General features: G+C 37.6%; 1 protein-coding gene across 1 annotated transcript in view; it reads left to right on the top strand.

Moving 5' to 3' along the window:
• LOC6036647 (collagen alpha-1(IV) chain) overlaps window positions 1–14,284 on the top strand; it is a 65,271-nt gene that overhangs the window by 32,059 nt on the left and 18,928 nt on the right. The gene's annotated exons all lie outside the window — the stretch shown is intronic.

The following is a 14,284-nucleotide window of genomic DNA, read 5'->3' as shown; positions in this document are numbered from 1 at the left end:
ACTTTTGCTTTTATTTCATTTTAACACATAGAGTTGTGTGAAGTGCATTCCTGATTATTTTGTTTAAACAGTTTAACTGGTTTAACATTTCTCCAGTAGAAGTTTAACGACCAAAGCCAGAGCACCATAAAACCCGTGTTAACTAGCCCTTTACACGGCCCACAATGTACCATCACAAGTCAGCCTGGCCGGTCATCATGTTCAGACATCCATCGCTCTAGAGTGCTCATACTTTTTGCAGTTCCATCACTTGATATACTCATTTAGCAAGATCGTAAATTTTATCGCATAAACTCCAGAGTCGTCACATGCAGCAGCTCGTTCTCTCGTGTTGGCCCAGCGAATTGGTTGCAATCTGGATGCGTTTCATTTGCATCCACCATGATTAGAACCCGCGCTGCGGAGAGAGCAATGTGACTTTGCGCGGCGCGTTTTCCGCCCTGATGTTTTTGTTATTAGAAGTGGAGCTAAACTAAACCATGCGCGAGCACTACAACAGTATTGTTTATTTGCATACGCGGATCATGTGCCACCGCCGTACAGAGCGAGGAATTGTTTACATGCGTCACATTTATTTTAGAACTATGACATAATTTCACTCTTTTTTGCAACTGACAACGCCACTCCTTCCAATGTCTCCGACATTGTTATGCAAATTGACGCACTGTCGCGCGCGCTTTACCATAATAGAGGCGCGCAGCTGTCAAGTTGCCATAATGGCTGCCCGTTGTTAGGGCGCTTTCAGCTAATAAACCAGAGCACATCTTGCTCAATTCGATTGAATGTGTAAAACTTTCACACATAGGCTTGTTTGTTTATCATTTGTTTTGTAGCTCATCAAAAGAAACATGAGATCTCGCAAGATTCTGTGGTAGTGTCTCTACTGATTGATCGTTCAAACACATGGTCCAAACAGTGTGTATTTCCAGAGAACTTTTGCTCAATACGGCAGGCAGTGACACTGTTTGCAGTATTGCGACTTCCTCAACCCAGAACAAACGATTCCCTGGCCGAAAAAAAAACACCACAAAACCTGCGAAAGATGATGATGACATGGTGTGTGATCGACGGTTTGTTTGTACAGAAGGGAAAAAATCGAGAAAATCTTAAAACGGGAAACGCGCCTAAAAGAAACGCACAGCTAAACGATTTTTCATAACCAAAACAAAAATCCAAAACCGGCTCATCTGCATGCATATGGAGCCGCTGCGAGGATGTACAAACTCAAAATACGACGACCGGCGACGATACCTTGGACTTAGAATCGCCACAAGACGAATGGGCGTTCGTAGAGAAAAAAGCTGGAAACGGGAACATGTGTTCCACAACGTGCCGAGATACGTGGTCTCCACGAGGGCAAGATGAATGGCTTTTTAAGAGTTGGACCTCAAGCCAAAGGCCAACACGATATTTTATTCCGAACTTTCAACGAGTCTTATCCGAGGTTGCACCGCTGGCATAGTTTCCACGTCCGGAGACCGGAATAATTTCACGCTAAATTATTAGGTCATAATTAAGAACCCTTCTCGACTGAAAGTGGGGGCGTGGGCAGTCGAAATCAATTTATCGACGTGTGACGCTCCCCTCGGTTTTAGCCATAATGGCGACCACCATAAAGCGTCTGACAGCTCGCCGCGCCATAATGACGCAAACCGGCCAAATCTCCGCTCGCATTTGTCCTGGCGTACGATTTGCACGCGCTTGATGCGCTTTTAAAACCCCACAATTTGTGGAATGAGAAAATTACAGTCCTGTGCAGTGCCAGGGCCAGGTTTGGGGCACCAGCCAGACCGATTTCCACCGCTGAGTGCTGATTTTAGGGTTTTCTCTGCCTGGATGCACCGCGCGGCATCCACCTTTTATTAGAAGAGATGATGTTTGATTGATCGGGACCGCTCTGTGTGTTCGTGGATCTGGGAAAACCTGTTTGATGTGCGTTTATGCTGCTGAAATTTGCTGATGTTGGAATGCACAAACATTTCTCATTTGTTGAGGATTCTTCTTAAATCTAATACCTGCTGACCGGCAGCGAAATTATGGGAAAGTATAATTTTTATCAGACTTTAAAAATGCTCAAAGTCTACGGTCCATAGATGTTTTGTACCACCACGGTTCGGATAATCGAGTCTAGAATGATAGTGTAACGTAGGTTCTCTGTATTGCTCAAGACAACTTTCTGTTATTGTTGAAAGTGAGCATTTGTATTTATTGTAAATAATCAACAAAAAATCAACGTTGTTTGTGCCATAAATAGAAGCCGCTACCGCGGTCAGTCATCGATGATTGTTTGTTTGCTTTACCGAGAGATTGTTTGGATTTGTTATATTGTAAAAACATAAAAAATACAAAAAAAAACGAAGTTTTATTTACTCCCAGCGCGGCATCTGTTGTGACCTCGGATGAATGTAATCGATTCACTCTTCCAGTATCCTCAGTCGTTATGCCTCCGTCAAAATAAGGGGAAGTCTCGTTGACAAAGTATGCACTTGACTCTCTTTGCGAAGATCGCTCGCTGATCACTCTCGGCATCATCATCATCGTTTTCATGAGTCCCACGCCTTTTCCTTGACTTTAATGTTTGCCATCAATTTGCAACGAAGCGTGCAGTCACTACTCTGGATGTGTGGTGCAGTTTTGAGTCGAGACCCCAACCAAGTTGAAGAAAATCTCGGCCGCGAAACACACACAAGGGCAACATATGGTTTTCTCATTGGGAACTCCACACTGAGATTCTTTTTCCAATCTTTTAACAGGAAAAATCAGAAATGAAGTAACACGATTGTATGTATCAATCCAGATCTTTTACAACCACTTTGAGTTATTTGATCATCTTTTAGATAAATACGCACAACCGTTTAAGTACATTGATGGGCTAACAGTATTATTTGTTCTACAAATTATCAACTCAAGGCAGTCAATTCTTTATAAAAAAAATCATTTGCATAAATTTGCAACCAAAAATCGAGCCATAATATTTCGATAAAATTGTCAACAAATTACGAGGGTCGTAATTTTTGTGGAATATCCAGAAGATTTTAGCTCTACCGAACAGGAGTGACCGAGTTTAAAGCTTAATTGATTTTGAAAACAATTTATCGTGGGGAAGAAGAAACCCTTTAGGAGGTCTTCGTCTATTCTGGTACAAGGTACTTCAATTTTTTTTTAAAATATTTATTTCTAATCATCAAAAACTCATATGCTTGTTCTGTTTTCTGTGTAAATACAAATATTACAAGTAACTCTGAAAGTTTATGTTTTCATAAAAAAAAAACATCTGAGCAACTCTCTACGAAATCGGCCGATTTCGACCAATTTATTTTTTGTATTTTTTTATTTGACTTAAACTTTCCCTATGACCAAATAAAATATTTTGCGTCATTGGTTCACCCATACAAGTCTCCATACAATTTCGGCTGCTGTCCATACAAAATCAAAAAAAAATCAAACCATCCACGTTAACGACCCCCGGGTCTTTTGTGGTCTCTATTGCAAGTTTCTGCTCGAACCTAGGAGTCCGAAGGCTTGAATGGGGAGAACACCCAAACCTCTTTCTACTCCAAGGAACCTTCCACCCCAGTGTTTGAACTGACGACCTTTGGATTGCGAGTCCAACCGCCGCCAGCGATTCCACCGGAGTAGGCTTGGTTTGGTGTGTTGTTTGTACTTATGGCATGGAAACGACTCCTACACCTGGAATGACTTAACGGCCTAACAACCAAGGCCGGGACCGACGTTTTACTTCCTCATCCGATGGAAGGTTGCAGCAGATGGGAATCGAACCCAGAATCATCCGCTTACAAAGCGGACAGCGTAACCATTCGGCCACGCACTGTCCATACAAAAATGGTATGTAAATATTCAAACAGCTGTAACTTTTGAGTGAATTTTCTGATCAATTTGGTGTCTTCGGCAAAGTTGTAGGTATTGTTGAGGACTTTTGAGAAAAAAATTAGGTACACGGAAAAAATGCAGATTTTTGAATCAACTTTTTTTTCACTAAAACTCAATTGCCCAAAATACGTATTTTTTGCTTTTCGAGATTTTTTGATATGTTTTAGGGGAACTTTTTTTCCGCAACTTTTGAGCCATAGAGAAACATGGTCAAAAAATCTGCCACCGAGTTATGAATTTTTGAAAAAAAACAGTGATTTTTGGGAAAAAAACGAAGTTTTATGCAAAAACAAGTTTGACATTATTTTTTAATGCAAAATTGAATTTGCAATCGAAAAGTACTTTACAGATTTTTTGATAAAGGGCTCCGTTTTCAAGATATAGCCACCGAAAGTTGGATTTTAGCGAAATATTTGCAGTTTTTCAAGTTTTAAAAATAGTGACCATAAGTGACCATTTATAAACATATGTTTTTTGAGAAGTTAAGAAATTTTGCTATAAAATTGTCTAAGAGACATTGAAGATTGGACCTCGGATTGCTGAGATAGAGCCGCTTTAAGAAAAAGAAACACGAAAATTGAAGTTTTCTTAATCTCACCAAAATAACCCACCATTTTCTAATGACGATATCTCAGCAATTAATGGTCCAATTATAAATGTTAATACATGAAACATTCGTGAAATTTTCCGATCTTTTTGAAATTTTTTTTTTGAAAATTTCAAATCATGCATTTTAAATGGGCGTAATATTCAATGTTTGGCCCTTTTAAAATGCTAGGCTTGATTTAAAAATTTTCAAAATATTTTTTTTCGAAAAGATCGACGAATGTTTCATGTATTAACATTGATAATCGGACCATTATTTGCTGAGATATGGTCATTAGAAAATGGTGGGTTGTTTTGGTGAGATTAAGAAAACTTCAATTTTCGTGTTTCTTTTTCTTAAAGCGGCTCTATCTCAGCAACCCGAGGTCCAATCTTCAATGTCTCTTAGACAATTTTATAGCAAATTTTCTGAACTTTTCAAAAAAAAATATTTTTAGAAACGGTCATTCATGGTCACTATGTTTAAAAATTGAAAAATTCGCAATTCGCAATTTTCAGTGTAAGAACGGGCCTTGACCGATCTTATGCACCAGGTTCCCGACGAACACGCACTGCCCTTACACCTACATCTCACCCTTGCTCTGAGTCAGTACGAGCAGCACGCTAGAACACGCTTTGAGTGTTCGTGCCAGGCATGCACACCTTCTTTTCGGTTACGCATTTTAACTCGGCCGGGGTGGTACATTAAGTAGGGTTTGATGTAAGTATAAGCGCCTAACTATTTAAAGTGTGCCTAACAACTTTCATTAAAGCAAAAACTGTTTTATTTTTAGTTTGAATTCAAAAACTAATTGTTATTTACTGTGTATTGTTTTCTCCTGAAATCTTCCCTATTGTTGAGTCGTGTTTATCTGTTGCTATTTCTTTTGTCGCGGTGTTTTGTTACAATATTTTGGTCCTAAGCATTTTATAAAAGTTTTTCAAAAGTACAATAGTAATATTTGCGTTAATCCTTTAATCATTTCATAAATTGAGTCAGGGCTCGAACCTCACTTGCTTAAGAAAAAGGTGAAGTTTCAAAACAATGGACAGTGAAAGAAATATACTATGTAAAGAATCAATAGTAAAAGAAAGATAGTAATTTATGAAGAAGATAAAGAAATTAACAATAGTTAATGAAAAGAGATAACAAACAAGCTTAGATTATTGTTATGATGGGCAATTTACAGGAAGATGAGAAATTATTGAAATAGATAAATAAAGAAAAGGCACATGATAAACAAAATTGACATCGCTGCCAAATTAAGGGAAAGCAGACAGTTTGTTGCAGCAGCATCAATTAGTAAAATAGAGTGGAAAAGCGTTGAGAAATAAGAGAATCAAATAAGTAAAATCGGAATCAAATGGAGGATAGTAAACAGAAGCTGCGTTAGAGAATCAGTGAAACAAAATTAACAAAATATAGATGATAGATAAAAACGGAAAGAAGAGAAACCCCGTTGTGTGATGTTTCAGGTACATCCACAGCAGTTGACTCAACATACTGCGAATCAAAACAATACCGTCTACAATCACAAATTACTTCCCTTTCCCACATTGTCACGCCCCTTTCTTCTAGCCGTCTCGACTCTGACCCTCGCTGGTCAAAGGTTTACGATCCGTTTCCACAGGCCACCAGCTAGGTCATCATGAAAACCAAGCCAACGTGGAGGTAAGAAAATAGGACACTTGCAAGGAACCAGAGCTATACTGTCCTGATCAAGAAAGATCTAACAGGACTACGGACGTAGTCAGTGACGCTCCTTCCAGGATGTTCCTCGCCTGAGCGTCAACTGAAGGGATATCATCAGAATCATTCGCACTTGGCCTGCATGGTCACTATGTTTAAAAATTGAAAAACTGCAAATATTTCGCTAAAATCAAACTTTCGGTAGCTATATCTTTCGGCTATATAGTTCGGTTTTATATGTGAGAAACTTATTTCGGATTTGAATTCATAGGACAGATTGCTAAGCAAAATCAAACTTTTTTCATTAAAATCGCTGTTTCTCGCCAATAGTTCATTTTAGTTTGAGGTCTGCATTGATTATAATGTAGAATTGTCCGGTGAACAACAACGGTGATAAAATAAAACAAATAAAAATATAAGGAATTACTAAAAACTGAATTTTAATACTTTAAACGTTAAAATATAATGTTAGGGGTCATTTTAGGGTTAAAATTATATGTTTATCAAATTCCTTGGACATAAAGAAAACTGTTTTCAGCTTAAGACGTACAATTGTCCAACGACGAGTGCTGAAAACACAAGTTTTGCCACGAGCTGTACACAAAACTTTTTTTTTTTGCAATTCCGATAAACATCCTTTGAATTGGAATTATTCAGTGCAACGTTTGTTTTCCCGCTTGAAGGTTTTTTTTTCGTCAAGATAAGAATCAAATTCCAAAACACAAAGTATATTACGTTTCGATACAAGTGATGAAAAGAAGAACTTTTCTGCACTCAAATGAAGGCTGAAATAGTAGTTAATGCACCAAGTTGCAAAAAGAGGATTTTTTCAGCACGAGTCGTACATTTATTCAACGAGGTTCGGATAAATACGAAGAGTGCTGAAAAAACCAAGTTTTGCAACGAGTTCCATACAACATTTTTTACAATTCCAAAAAACACACACTGAGTGAAATTTTATGTCAAATTTCAGGTATTTTGTCAATAAATCGTTTAAATCAAAAAAAAAGTTGAAAAGTGTTACTTTTCGAAACAAGTGCTGAAAAGTAGAACTTTTTAGCATTTATTTTGAAAAGTTTTGCTATTCGATTCTGTTATTTTTGGTACAGAAAAGTAGGCTATTTAGTCGTTCAAGAATGACAGGAAAAGTAAGTAGTTTCACGACGGAATTGCAAAAAGTACTTTTTAAGTAAAGTTGTTTTTGGCGATGAAAATCAGAACGTTTCTTCATTCGGAAAAGTAGGCAGCTTCACAATGTTTTTGTCAAAAAAAAATGATATTCTCTACAACAAATTACTTTTCATAACCTTAACCTTCAAAAGGCAACTTTTCAATTTAAAAATTTATCTGCACCATCAAAGCACTTCCACAAGTCCTTATTGCAACTTTTACCTTTTTGTAGTTATTTAAATTATAAACTAGATTTAACCAACAACTTAAAATATATCTTAGAAACTCTCAAAATTGAACAACCTCCTCTACGAAATGCCCGGGATATTTAAACCTCGCACCACAATCCCCCTTTTCCTCCTTTAACTTTGGTGGACCCCCGGATCACGCGGCCCAAAGAAGAGGTCCCAAATTCATTGCCATGCTCTTTTTATTATTATTTCTTCCCCTCCGAGGGCACCTTCCGCACGGGACGTCCTTCTAGAGCGCACCGTCACCGTCTGTGACCCTCGCCGAAACAGGTTTTCAGGCATCTTTTGGGTCAAAGGAAGTGGCGGAAAAGGGGTTAAGTCCAAGGAAAGTGGCGCGATGCAATTTTTCAATCTCTGGGTCCGAGGCGCGCAGGCTTTTGATGCGGCTAAATATGCATTGCAAAAACAAACTCACGAACGCCGCCAAACTCTGGAGAGTTCAGAGCTTTGTTTTATTATTTTTTGTTATTTTGGGAGACCCTCATCGAACGGTATTGGGACGGGTGGCGTGAATCTGGCGGGCTTTTCCTGATGTGGGTCTTGTCACGACAGCTTCTCGGTGTTGGCCACATTAGCGTGTTCAATTTGTTTAAGAGTGCTATAACTTCTTTGTTTCCCCTGTTTCTTCTTCTTGCCAGCACTGAAAACATATGAGAAGAATCGGTTCCACCGCCAAAGAGAAAATGCCGGGGAAATCATTATGATTATCGGAGCTCCCCCCCTTTATTGGGCCCGGGGAAGCCGCAGAAAGTTCAGCGTGAAAGTAAACTGCAACTTAATACGAAGTTTAAGTTTGCATTTTCCATTATGCATATGGAAGGTTGGGGAGAAATTTTACTGAATACAGGCGTCGACCTTGTTTTTTGAAAAGAAAAAAAACAATGCCTTTGACTCCCGTTCTCCCTTTTCCAGTGCCGAACCAATCTGATCGAAATAACTATAAACCTCGCAATTGAATGCGAGTGCGAAATTCCAAAAAAAAGTGATAGCGACACGATTTTCCAATAAAGCCATTGGCGATAATCTGTGACCAATGAAACTGTGCGCGCTGAAGCATATTATTGCATTTTCTTGTCTGTCGATAATGATCGCACTGTAAATTGTGTACTCGTCAAAAGGCTTGATTTATTTTCGTGAACAACTCGAAAATTTAAGAACAGTGGTAACATTTGAAACATAATTTAAAAATTTGACAAGAGATTTAAATATCAGAGCAATTTTAAAAAGAGAAAAAAAACAATTGAAGGAGAAATACACTAAAATGCAAACCACTCAAAACATGAAATAATTACCAATTAAAAAAAAATCTCACAGTTGTTCTGATATGGATACTATTAGTTAGATATTAGTTGAATTCATTTAGAAACTTTTTCTAGGTGCTGAAATCGAATGCCAATGTGTTTATGAGTCACGGATGATGAATTGCAATAAATTCAGTTCTCCATAGGTATTTTTTTTGATTTTGTTTTTTTTAATGCAAATGTATTTTTGGTTCGATCGCTAAAATAAATTAACTCCAAAAAAATGCTTTTTTGTTTCAACATAATTTTTCAAAGCTAATATTTTCAGAATCAGTTATTTAAGGGCCAACCAAAATATGGCCCGCGGGCCAAACGTGGCCCGCGAGGTGATTTTTTTGTGACCCGCGGACCCGTTTTGAATGATCAAGTAAAATGGCCCTTTGAACCATCTGCACAGTGATTTTGTTTTTTTACAAATTAAGGTTTAGTTAAGGCTTTTTGCGAACTTTTTTATTTGTTGTTAATATAAAACGAATACTTTAGATCCAAACATGTTGTTCAAATAATCTGTTTTATTGAAAATTGTTGTGTGTGATTGAAAATATTATTTTCCCCAAACATTCGATCAACCATTTTAAGAAATGAGTTATGAAACGTTCAAATTTGACAAAGAAGAAAACTGTAGAGATAGCAAAGAAAAAAAGTTTCCCTTATTTATTCAAAAGTCATAACGCCTAATATTTTCTGAACTTGTTTGAGCTTTTGAATAATATTTTTTTAGATTTTGGATGTAAATAAATTTGATCCAATTAGGCCTGTGTGGACGCTCAGTCCTGTGTTTTCGTGTTATTTTCCGTCTCTTTTGTGTCGCTGTTCGAGTGCATGGGGTGATTGGTCATTATAATTAAATAATGGCATCAGTAGTGCGGTGCCTGTGTGGACGCTCAGTCCTGTTTTTTCGTGTTATTTTTCGTCTCTTTTGTGTCGTTATTTGTGTACATGGGGTGATTGGGTTTCTTATTCTTCTTTTTTTCATTTATTTTTTGTTCGCGCGTTCGTTGGCCGATGAATTTTATTTTTGTTCTCTTTATATAGTTTTCGATAGAAACGATCCGATTTTTGTTTTTTGAGACAAGCAAGTCGTATTGCTGGATTAAGTCCTTTCCATATCATCGAGGATCGGAAGGCACGTCGACGGATATGTTTTAAGGCTTATGATATAAAATAATTTTAATGAATGAAGCCCTTCCTACATCACCGTTGATCGGAAGGCACGCCGACGGAGAATTTCTGGAGAATCGCGGTCGAATTAATACTATTTTTAAATCCCTAGATAGGTATCTTTCCGCAGCCGGCTGCCTAAGATTTTAAAATTTCAACCGATAAACAAATTGCTCATGGTCGCATCACCTACCACAGTGAATCCTGACCTCATACCCATCTTACTAACCCCTCAAAACTCATGTGATACTTTGTCGGAGACGCAGTCGATTTGGCGGTCCCATCACTCAAGTATCGGCTAACATTCCCATCCACTTCCCCGTGTCTTACCACTGGTCGTGGCCGGCGTCGGTATTGATCAGCACGATAGGGACCTTTGAAAATTGCGAAGGGGTGATGATTGGTTCCTACTTTTCATCTGTGGTCCACGGAGCAATGTTTGGGGGTCCTGGTCAATAACGAAGTAGCAGCTACGGGTAGACACCAATGCTATGTAAATAAATTTGATCCAATTAGATTGAAAGCTTTTTGGGACCATCTACACTTGACATGTAAAAGAAATGTCATTATTATAAGATAGTTCAATAAAGATATTTAATTTAAAAAAAAGACATAGAATAAATTATTCTCGTCGAAACATATGAAAAAACATGAATTTATGGCAAAAAATACAACAAAGATAAATCACAATTTGTCAAAGTTTTTATAGCGTTTACTTAAAAAAAAAGAAAAAACAAATGTATCTTTTTGAATGAATGAAAATTTATGAAATTGATAATTTAGAGGAATCACCCTGCAAGGCTGCCATAAGTGGCATTTGATTTTTTTTTCAGAATAACTTTTTAAAACTTTTATAGCTTTTTTCATTGTATCATTTCATTTTCAAATCTTGCATGTTATTTAAGATTTCATTTTAAAAATCAGGAAGCATCGCATTTTTTCATATTACAACATGAAATAAAATAAATTGAAGGGTAAATAATTGAAAAAAATTCAAAGTTTTTGTCCGAAGACGTGATTCAAATTTTTAGTATCTGGAGTATTTTTTTAAGATCAAATAAAACCAAATTTATTGGAACCGTATAAAAAAACACCCAAAAAGCAAAAACCAAAAATTTGGTTTATTGAACCATTAAAAAAAACTCAAGGTATGTTTATAATAATTTTGCATACTTTAAATAATATTGAAAAGGGACCATCCATAATGGATACCTAGGAGGGGGGGGGGGGGTGGGTTGGGTTTGCGATGTCCACGCTCCATACAAAAAATATTTTATTTATATGAAAATTGAGGGTAGTTGAACTTTCCAAAAAAAGTGTCGGCGTGGTTTGTGGATGGTCCCAAAATAATTGAAGTCCACCAATTCGTATTTTTGCCTTCCTCACTGAGGTAAGGCTATAATCCTGCTCGAAAAATGAACTTTTGAAAAACAGCTCGTAAACCTATATTCATGTATACCTATCGACTCAGAATCGAAAACTGAACAAATGTCTGTGTTTGTGTGTATGTGTGTGCGTATTCCCCTTGGTGCTCAAAATTCTTGCCAAGTTTTCTCGGCACTGGCTGATCCGATTTAAGTCAAACAAGTTGCATTCGATTTGTTTTGGTGCCCCATACTGCACTATTGAATTGTTTGAAGATCCGATAAGTAGTTCAAAAGTTACGTATAAAAAAGTGTCAGTGTCGTCCCATAGATGACGAAACACGAAAAGAAATTATCGTGTGTCAACTATGTGGGACATTCTCCGACACCTTCTGTGTCGGTTAATGGAAGACCCCTAAAAAGCTAGTTCAACCAAATATTACACTTAGAATGAATGGCCCTTAGCTTCTTCAACCCCTTTCCCCTTATAACTGCCAGCGCCCTGTCTGGATCTATCCTCCATGTGACAAAAGGTTTGAAAAAACTGTTGTCGCGATCTTCAATTCTGTCTCTCCTCTTTCTGTCCTAGGTTAGCTTAATATTTCTCGCCGCAAATTGCCAATATAAGCAAATAATTATAATTTTATGATTGCAAAACAACAACAATCATGCATTATTGAAATATGATATTTTTTCAAAAGTTTGTTTTATCCCCTCGACAAAGAATTTCAACTTTAAACATATTTGCAACGAGCTATTATAAATAAAATAAACTACATTGGTATGTTTTATCTTTCTTTTTTTTCTTTAATTCAAAATACATGTATCTTATTTGCAACACTACTCTATGAACTTGTTTTATTTGTCTTTTTTGTCAAACATTTTTTTCCAGCCTGTCACTGCTACAGAAAAAAATCAGAGCAGATTGGGCACCCCTCCCATAAAGCTTTTAACATTAATTATTTTATTTTGTAATAAATACACTCAACCCCCGGAAGGTGATCACTTTTTCGTTTGACACTTTTATAGTTTGTACCCCGTTGGTTGATCAAAGTCAAACTTAAAAGTGACGAACTGTCACTGTTGCGAAAGTCGGGAGGGTGTCCACCCTAAACCGATTTCGTGAGCGGGAAACCCCAATAAAACCACCAAATTTTCCATCGCTACAAAACTACAATTTTATTGCACTCCACAGAAAAAAAAAATCATGGTAATATTACATCTGAGAAGGGGTACATCTTTTATGTTAGAAAAAAAGATGTAATTTTACCTCAGGAAATGTGTAATTTTACCACTTTTCTGGTTTAATGTCACTTTTTCAGTCAAAATTGAGGTAAAATTACATCATAAAAGAGGTAATATTAAACCTTCCAAAATTACATTTTTACATTATTTACATTATTTTTTTCTATGTCGTTAATTAACATTAAGTTTACTTCTGATTGTTCTTGAGCAGTAGCGCGGGCACGAGCCGCAAGCACATACAATAGAACGATAACACGACGATCTTGAGCAGCAGTGTCCGAGGGGTGCGACACTTGCGTTTTTGTCGCAACAGTCACTTTTTACATGGCGCTCACGCACACTATCAAAACAAGCGTTTGGTAGTGTGTGTAAACTCCGTGTAAAAGGGGTGTCAAACTAAAACGTGACCTCGTTTGTTTGACAACAGTTGGTGTCAAACCATCGGGGTTTGAGTGTAGCTCTATTCTAGAGTTTTTTTGTAAGGTCATATAAACATGTGAAACACAATAGTTTATTGGACCTTTAAAAAAATTCTAGAATTATTTCTATAGGAAGTGAGCACAGCGAATTGGATGGAATTAGGACCAACCAACATATGAGAATACACCAAAGCTTTTCCTCTAATATTCATGAAGTATCCCACCTCTAACAAAAACACGACCATAGTTTCCGTCTCCCGCCTTGAGCCCAATCTCGGTAAACAGATCATGAAATCGAACCAGTCCGTTCCGGACATAACGTTTTGAACTCAGCGGGACAGCGCGTGACTCTGTCCGTCCTCCCCATGTGTGGTTAGATAAACATCCATCCCTGCTCTGCTCCATTTCCACAGCCCTTTTCTTCCTCAAACTTCACTCTTTTTTCCAACGCAATGTCGCAACACAACAACATCAACAACAAAAACATTTCCCACACATGTAAAACAGCTTAATTGAAGGTGCACGCACACGTGGCTGTCACTCCCACACGAGCGGCATTTTTTTTTTCGAACGACTGCATTGTATGCTTTATGTCGAAATTCGAAACCCAACGGGTCCAAAAATAGAAGCTGCATCACCCGAAACGAGCCGATTGACTTTTCAACGGTGCAGTTCAACAGTTGCTTGCTGGTGGTGTGTGACTGTTCGCTCTGACCATCGCACTAATTACACACGTGTAGCGTCGTCGTCAACGCAACGGCGCGACGCCAACCGGTGACGTCGTCGGCGTCGTTTGCGCTTGTGCGAGAGAGTTGATTTTGTTCTGGAGCGTTTGGATTTTTCTGGAATATCCTGAACGCTGTAAATACCATGCGACTATTATTTTTTCTACAACCCACAAACTTAGAATTTTTTTTACCGTACTCGGTAAAAATTTTACCGAAATCTCAACAGCCGAGTGCTCGGTAAAAGTTTAAACTACCGAGAGCTCAGTAAACGAAAATCTGACAGTTGGTTTGAACTTTTACAGAAGACCTCGGTAAAAAATTACCGTTTGCTCGGTACATATTCTGAATTTTTACTGTGCTTACGGTAACGCTTTTTTATGGATTGAATTTATTTTCCTTTCATTTATTCAAATAGACGACAATTTTTTTTAAATAATTTATTTTTTCTTGATTTTTGAACAATATCAAACATGACGACC

Source organism: Culex quinquefasciatus, chromosome 2, assembly GCF_015732765.1.
Source record: "Culex quinquefasciatus strain JHB chromosome 2, VPISU_Cqui_1.0_pri_paternal, whole genome shotgun sequence".
In the NCBI taxonomy this organism is placed as follows: Eukaryota; Metazoa; Arthropoda; class Insecta; order Diptera; family Culicidae; genus Culex; species Culex quinquefasciatus.
The sequence above is the reverse complement of the archived record's forward strand: the minus strand, read 5'-3'. Positions and strand labels throughout refer to the sequence as shown.